General features: G+C 37.1%; 1 long non-coding RNA gene across 2 annotated transcripts; it reads right to left on the reverse strand.

The window, feature by feature from the left end:
- Window positions 1-1,937: 1,937 nt before the first annotated feature.
- On the reverse strand, window positions 1,938-6,359 carry LOC140038113 (uncharacterized). 2 transcript variants are annotated; one of them, XR_011841925.1, is made up of 3 exons: window positions 6,004-6,359; window positions 3,676-3,754; window positions 1,938-2,277 (listed from the first exon to the last, which is right to left on the reverse strand). It is a non-coding gene; the product is annotated as an uncharacterized lncRNA (long non-coding RNA). The 2 variants fall into 2 exon arrangements; XR_011841924.1 differs by lacking the exon at window positions 6,004-6,359 and having other exon boundaries at window positions 3,676-4,092.
- Window positions 6,360-8,805: the final 2,446 nt, after the last annotated feature.

Consider the following 8,805-nt stretch of genomic DNA (forward strand, 5'->3'; position numbering starts at 1 on the left):
TCCTTCCACAATATCCACAAATTGGACGAGGTGTTGTGGCCTGACTTGCTTGCGAGATTTTCTTTAATCGTATCTGTCCTACTGAAGTCCCTCGCGACATAGTTCCTTTTGGTTCCTTTATCATGAGTGGTGCAGGAGGTAACAGTCCTACTCCATCCACTTCTTTTCTAACTTTGGGTGGTGGTTCATTTTCTCCTAGTGTACTGTCAGATGCATCTCTTTTCCTTGCTTGAAAAGCTCTCAGTTGAGATTTTGTGATTTCTACCCTTTGTGCTTTTTCGAGAGCGTCACTAAATGTTTCAACCTGTGCTGCGGCAAGGGCATCTTGGATTTCCAAATCTAATCCTTGAATAAACCGTCTTATTCTCTTTCTTTCAGTAGCCACCAATTCTGGGGCATATGTAGATAACTTCGTAAAGCGTGTTTCATACTCAGCTACACTTAAAATTCCTTGACGAAGCTTTATGAAATCATCTTCTCTCTTTTCTTGGACTAGTGGTGGAAGAAATTTTCCATTAAATTCTAGGACGAAGTTCACCCAAGTTCTCGGAGTTTGTTCCCTTTCCCACTTATTTCTTATAACATTCCACCATGCTCGAGCCGGTCCTTCAAGTTGGAACACAGCAAAGTTTACTTCTCTCTCCTCGGAATAGTCTAGTGCATCAAATATATTCCTTATATTTTCCAACCAATTTTCGGCTATATCGGGGTTTGGACCCCCAGAAAATTTAGGAGGGAAAAACTTTTGAAATCTCTCTAAAGCCCTATCCTCCCCTATTTCTTGGTTTCCAAGTTGGTTCACTTGTCCAATTCCCTGGCCTTGTTGGGGTACCAATCGCTCTAGTATGTCTGTCATGCGAGTCAAAACTAATCCAATTTGGTTTTCTACCCCAACCCTAGGTTCAGCGTTTCGGTCGGCGGTAGGTTCTTTATCTCCTCCTTGATTTTGAGGTCGTCTGGGTTGACGTCCACGTCGTCGTCTCCCAGCTTCCATTCTCACAACTAGTCTCTACAAGTATGTGCAAATGGCTCACTAAACTAAAAATTATCTATGCACGCGTATTTTTAACAATTTTCAAAATGAGCAAATAAACTATATCCACAGATAACATTTTCACAAATAGCACATTAACAGTTAACATAGAATTTAAACTAGTCTCAATTAAGTTGCATGCCATTACAAAATTAGGGCTAATCAAGTCATAATACAAGTTGAAATCAAAGGTCCTTTATCCAAAGTTTAAAAATCTTTAGCAAGCCAGCCAATAACTAAAGTGCATTCATCTCCAAGAATAACCAACCTTGGGATTTCTAGTTAAAGCCTCAAGTACCATTTTCAAACTCAGAGAATATGTACAACTGGCTCACTTAAGCGTCAAGTGGGAACCAAGTCAATTCGCACTAGGACTGGCCATCTCCAGATGCAAATCAACTCAATCACCACCATTCCTCAAAGAAAATTTCACAAAATGTCTTAATCAAGCAATCGATCCAAGATTCACATTCAATTTCATACATATACTTACGAAGATTACAAGCCTAGAGGATATCTCGAATCTTATAATTTACCCAATCAAATTCAATCTTATAGATATCAGCTAGTACCGATATTCAAGAAACTCAACTATCACTTTTCAAATCAATTCTCACATAATTCTCTTCAGTTTCTTATAATATAAGAAACCCTAGTGTGCAAACCCACTTAAAAACAAACACTTCAATATTACTCAATCAATCATCAAGTATTAAGATCACATTCTACTTACTAAACAATCAAACTCCACAGTCCGGCATCTTATGCTTAAAGCCTAAGATACACTACAAAGATCTAGAGCCTAGGCTCTGATACCACCTGTGGCGACCCCACTTCCCCCTAAGGCGAACCAGAGGGTTGGCGGGCCGTCTGCCCAACTCTCGCCAGGACTCACACAAGCAACTAGCAAAAGTCCTTCCGAAGTATAACCTAATCTATTACAACATCGTTTCCCTCCAAATAGGCCGGTTTCTAGAATCACATTAACTTCAGAGATAACAGTGCCTTAAGATAGCCAACGTCGATTCTTAAAATACCTTCCCGATTACAACCCTAGAAACAAAACATATAATTCAAATACATCCTTATAAGCCAAGTAACAAATTTCATACAAGCCACATACAAATCCAGGGTTTACACTTTTCCAGCTTCAAGTGGCAACCCGAAGCAAAAGCTACATTGTTTAATTCAAACTACATGCTTAAAATACAAGTAGATCTCAAGTCTTCCTCAGTTGTCAGAACCTGTAAAAGAAAACCACAACGTGGGATGAGTTACACAGCCCAGTGAGGTTCCAAGACGCTCTAACAGTTCAAATAGGTCAAGTAAGTTATGCATATCGTATGCATGATTCTAGATTACACAATGGCATGTTACCATGAGGTGATAATCATTACAAGGGTAATTGCTACTTTGAAAACACATGTAGAACTAGTACTTTTGGAATGAATGGCCATATATAAATTTTCAGTCAAACAAATAGTGGCTCGTCCGACTAGAAGGACATTACAAGGATTGCTTCATCTCAGAGGTTAATGCTCATGAGGAGTCTTACCCGAGAATGCCAACTAGGAGAGCAATAACATTATTAATAGCAAAGCAAACAGAAAAGGATACGGTGTTCCAGTGGAACTTTGTCGGTCATCTGCACCTTATAACTCCCGGATCCCCACGGTTGACTGGCCATCACCTTATCCCTCCAGTGGTAATACTCGAGTATACCGAAACGGTTGTCCAGGGTTCCAACCTACCCGACCGAGCCCAGTCCTGGCTCGAGTAGGTCAGTAACCGAGGCGGGGCCCAAGTTCAGCTTATAGCTTACAACATGCACAGGTAACAAAGTAATTCGACAAAAGTAAAATTCATCATTTGAATAGGTCGAGGGAGGTAAAGTACACACTCGCCTAACAATGATGGACAACTTCATATGAGCATATAATTTATGATAATCAAGAAATCAGTAACCACATATATTAGAAAACGGTAAGTAAACACGGTAAACGATAAACGGTAAACGGTAAACGGTAAACGGTAAACGGTGGTAATTACGGTTAATTGGTAGACATATGTCATTTTAATAGGCCGCCATTGGCCGTTTTGCACTTTTACCACGTAAGAGTCGAGGAGACTCACCCCAACGAAGCAACCACATTTAGATTCACAGATTCATTAGTTATGGTAATTGATTTACATGTCGAGGGATTCACCCAACGACGAAACTACATTTAGATTCACAGATTCATATGTTGGTAGTTGGATTCACATGTTGAGGGATTCACCCAACGACGCAACTACATTTAGATTCACGGATTCATTAGAAAATATTTCACACACTTCACCACTCGAACGGCTAGTGTGATAAAGTACACACTGCGCACTTCGATGGATCGGAACTCATTTTCCAAATTGTCACATAACGAGTTACAAGAGCACTTTAACCGAATAAGCATAAAATAAGCAGGCTAAGCACATATTGAGTTTACAAGATTATTTGACAGGGTTAATCATTTAACCAATTCATGTCGATATGCAATGCATATATATATTTCTTAAATAGACACGAGTATGGTAAATACTTAACGATCATGAGATGAGCATGTCCTAGACTTACTCAATTACGTATTCCTATATGGAACACTCACCTAGTCAAACAAGGGCAATAGGTTCAATTTGAAGTTCAAGCGTCCTCTGTCGGATCCTCTTAAAGGTCCTCGCGTGCGCCTGAACGAATAATAATAGTCTATCATTTACAATTCCTACTATTGTTGAAAATCGTGTCATAGTACAAATTTAGGAAAAATCTCGTGAACAAGTCTTAATTATCCTAAATCTAAATTCTCAAGCGGGGTTTCAAGGTACAAGAGAAATTAAGTCTACATCATGAAATTCAAGGATAAGACATTTGAATATTATCGAAGGAATAAGGAGTACTTGAAAAACTCCATTTCCTTGGAATACGGAAAATTTCAGTTTTGATGCAATACTTTGAAAAATCGTAGCTCACCTTTTACATGTCAAAGATTGGAAAACTTGCTACCGTTGGAAACTTCCTTCAAAATGCTAAAAGTTCGTAGAATACACTTTTTCATGATTCTAAATGAAAGATAGTCAAAATGGGCTCAAAGTTACTGTTTTGGTTCATAAGGCAGATTTAAGTTAGTTTTTGGCCAACTTTGGAAATTCGAAAAAATTCACTTGTTTGGAAATAGCTTTTGAAATTTGCAACTCTATTAGTGTTGTAATTCAAGAGTATAACAAAACAAACGGAATGAGGAACGGAGTTTTGAGCACCAAGATACGGTAGCTCAAAGTTACTAAAATTTTCTTGTTAAACAAGGGTTTTCCAAAATCAAGTCTCGAACTTTGGTAATTTATTTGACCCATGAAACGGCCTCAGAATAACACCATAATTAGCAGTATAATACTACCATATAAGGGTTGTCCCTCTACCAAATTTTGTAGAAAAATATGCACGGAAAGTTGGTGAACTAATTCACCAAAGTTTCAAAGTTTCCAAGGCAATTTGCCTTGTGAGCTTCGTTTTGCCGTTTTCAAAACGTTCAACCCAAAGGTTACCTCAACCATGGTCCATTTACATAGAAAAGGTTTAAGGGTCATCCCAGAACAACATTTGTGGTGATTAACACCAAGAGATTTAATTTGCAAGTCTACACCGAGCCTTGCGTCAAATCTGTCTAAAAATCAGGGTTTTCAAGGACAGAGCAGGTTTCCTATTTTGATCATAGATCACTCAAATTAACTCAGAATTGAGCATGGTTGGTGGCGTTGGAAAATACATTTGTAGGGCTATACTTTCACAGAAGAAGTCATTTTGAAATTCGGCATACAACTAGCTCGAATTCGAGCCACAAGTTGCAGCCTCAGCATTTCGTTCTTGTAAAACAGAGAAACAGAGTATTCAACTTTAAATGGTTGGTTCGGCTCACACACATGGAACCAGAACATACATTTTATACCGTTGGAAAGGCTGGGATGTCTAGTTTCAAATGCCGCTGACGGTACTTAATTTCGACATCGGAGCACAAATTTATAGCCGAAATACGAAAACTGGTCAAAGTATTACTGAAATAGTTCCAGATTTACTAGCTTTGCGAAATCATTTTATTTGACCAACCAAAACTCAATATTTTTCAATGAAACTTTGTACACCACATATTTAACATATAAACATAATATACAAGTCATGAAACTCTCAAAATTCTACAAAAAGAGGTGCGATTAACACAGGGCAAAACTGGACATTTTTAAACTATGCATCTCTTGGAGCCTAGACTAGCTAGGTATCATTAATCTATCTATTTAAACACTAAACTAGCATTATAATTATCATTAACCACAAAATCAACAACAACCCAAGATTGGGAGTTCATAGAGCCCACCATCAAAATTTTCCAACCATCATTTACCAAAGAAAAATTCCAGAACAATTGCAAAATTTCAGTTTCACTCCCTTGGCTTTCACAAAAATTTCCAGCAGCTAATTGGTCATAAACCCAACTTTTCCTTCGGTTAATTCATGGTATTAGGTGCTCAGAATTAACATGCAAATACTTAATTAGCTAATCAACATTTCTTGTTCAAAAATTAGATTCGGACAACAGTAACATTAATCCAAAAAAATTCCAGAAATTCCGTTCGCTACCTTCGGATGAACTTGCATGCGGACAGATTGCATTTTATTCTTATTTCTTCTTGCTTAACCGAATCAAGGAGCTGCATGTAAAGCTTAAACATCTTGTTCTTAGTTAGTTAATTATATTTATAAGCTGAGATTACTACAAGAAACAAGATTAGCGCTGCAATTCTGTTTTAGTTCTCGGCAAAACCCGTTGCCGACGCAATTCAGATTTTCTTTTCTTCTTAAACTCATCATCCGAGCCTAACTTCACATGCATGCTTATAATCAGCATTCTCTACCTAATATCAGCTAATCTGAGACCGAAAATTACCTCAGCTGGAGGCTCAACTCACACGACAAGCTGCTGCAAATTTTCTCCCTTTCTCTCGGCTCGCACACGGACTGGATGGTTGCAGCTGCTCTTGGTTGGGTGCAGTGGGTCACGGTTGGTGGAGGTGAATTGCAGCTGGTTAAAGTGAAGGTGGAGAGTGCAGCAGCAGCTCACGCACGGTCTCTCTCCTTTCACTCTAGCTTACGGCAGAATTGAAGATGGAAGCTTACTCTCTCGGACAGCACCAATTTTCTGATCGCATGACTTCCTTTCTTTTCTCTCTTCGATATTCACAAGGTGAAGAATGGAGTGGGTTGTTGTTGTGAGTTGAGGTGCGGTTGTGGAGAGATAGAGTGTTTGAGAGGATGGTTTGCTGAAATGGAGAAGTTGCGTGGTTGAGAGGAGCAAAGAAAATGACATCCGGCAGAGAATGGGATTGGGTGATCTAAAGGTTGGCCAATGGAGCTTCGGTGGTTGCATGGTAAATCCGAGATGGTTGAGGGCCAATTTGGTCTATTCACAAATCATTGGAATTTCCACTTAAACTCTCATTCATAAACTAACTCCGAGATTTTACTCCAAATAAAATTCGATAGCCTACTAGTGTACTAATCTCGCGAAAAAAAATTCAATTATCGAGATTTAACGTCCTAAGTATACTTGGTGTACTTGTAACGATTTTGTCTAAAATTTATCGATTGCACCTTAATACTAAGGTTCCTATTAACATTTAACATTCTTGCTTTATTAATTAAACTAATAAAATCAAGGGTGACCTTAATATATAACTCTAACATTCTTAATATTCATTTATCTTAACAGAAAACCAAGTGGTTTAATATTGTTGCTCCATAATATTATTTATCGCATAAAAAAAATTGTTTAAGAAGGTAAAGATAGTTTTCTATTGGTTTCTAACTAACATGGAAAATCAACATTTAATCTTTGTACATGTTAGGCATCTACATGCTTCAAAACGAATGTTTTTCCATGTTTATTTTATTATTTATTTTCATAACAATAATTCTAACTAGTACTAATATTTAATGGGGTAGGTGATACAAATTCCAAGGTATTACTAGTTTATTTGTTAACGTAAAGAAATAATTAAACATGTATTTTAATAAATAAAAGAAAGTGGATCATGTGTGAAATTTTAATTTAAGGAATAAAATTTTCAAGCTCTCACTCGAAATTCTTGCAGTTATCTTAGGTAAATCAGGATATTTCTAAATTCTCAATTTTTATATAACGATTCAATTAGGCTTTTAATTTAACCACTTATTCGTTATATGTAATTTTTCGAATCGATTATTAACTGCAGTCGCGTATTTACTATTTTCACTTAACGAGCCTACAGAAATTAAATTTCGAAACGAAACGCTTTAAAAATATAACTAAGCTATGGATATATTTAATTAAACCTAAAAATGTTAGAAAATAATAATCGGAGAGATCGGGTGAGTAAATACTTATTTGAGCCAGCAAAATAAATGAAGTAAGCAAAATTTTCGGGTTCTTACACCTTTTCTCCTTCACTTAACCCCAGAATAAAATCAGTCACATTGATTGATAAATTGCAAATTGGGGCCATTTTTGCTTGAAAATATCCATTGTGTTTAACCGATTCAATTCACATCTAAGTGAAAGCAAAAATGTGCATTATTCTTGTTTGTTTTGAAAATTTGGAATGATACTTCGAGCATTCTTTTCTCTATCTATACAGAGTTTATCATTTGCTCTCCCGTTTGAGCCTTTAAAAGAATAATTTCGTTTCAAATAAGCGCCTTGATGATCACTACCCTACATGGAAAATTTTCAAATATCAAAAGGGAGTGGATTTTCAATGAGCATTGTGTTACGTTGATTGTCATGAAGTGTAAGAATGATACTTTGGCCGTCATTTCTACAACCTAAACACTGATCATCCCTTGCATCCTCATTTGAGCTAAAAATTGGTGGTTCTTTTCGAGTGCACATATGATCGCACCCCACATTGGGGAAGGAGATTGAGAAATTTTGAAAAGGAAAAAGAAAAGGGGAAAGGGAACCGCGAATTGGGGAAATTTGATTCTACCTGGGTTTCAATTTTGAAAAGAAAAAAAAAGAGGAAAAAGGACAAGTTCTGTCCGGCGGATCACTTATGTTTCATAGATATGAATGAGCAAGAGTCTTCCTCAGTCAATTAATTCAGATACATGTTAGAAATTTTCCATTAATGAAAGTTTCCTTTCAGAGTTATTGTAAGGAACGGAGCAAAAGTTAGGCCCTCTTCTTTTCCAATCAAACATTCTATCCCTAGTTATCCCTTTTGAGCCATCAGAATAAATTATTTCGTTTGGCAACCCCTGAGAATCGCAAACCCCACACTGGGCAAGTTTGAGTTGAAAAGGAAAATTTCAAGAAGTGAAAAGTGATAATGCCGCAAAATCAAAAGAAAAGAAAAATGAGAACCTCAGTTCAAAAATAAACTGGGACAAATTTTGTGAAAGTTCAAAAGAGTGGCAGAAGGCCGAAAAATGAAAAAAAGAAAGAAAATGAAAGAGAAAAAGCCTCAATTGAGCACAAGCTCTGGCAAATTCTGATTTAACCCTAAAATAGGGTTGGCGCAACAATGCGATCTCAGATTCTTCAAACCATTTTTAATATCTGCCTTCCAGCCTTAACTTTTCTAAGCACCCCACCAAACCCCATTACAAAAGCCAAAAGTCCTGACTTCTATTCTTTGCAATAGCCCTGTCAAGAAAAATTTTTGATACCAAAAAATTTTAGCTGTATTTCTGAATTGCTTAGGTATGGGGT

The sequence above is a fragment of the Coffea arabica genome, chromosome 3c (assembly GCF_036785885.1).
Source record: "Coffea arabica cultivar ET-39 chromosome 3c, Coffea Arabica ET-39 HiFi, whole genome shotgun sequence".
Taxonomy (NCBI): Eukaryota; Viridiplantae; Streptophyta; class Magnoliopsida; order Gentianales; family Rubiaceae; genus Coffea; species Coffea arabica.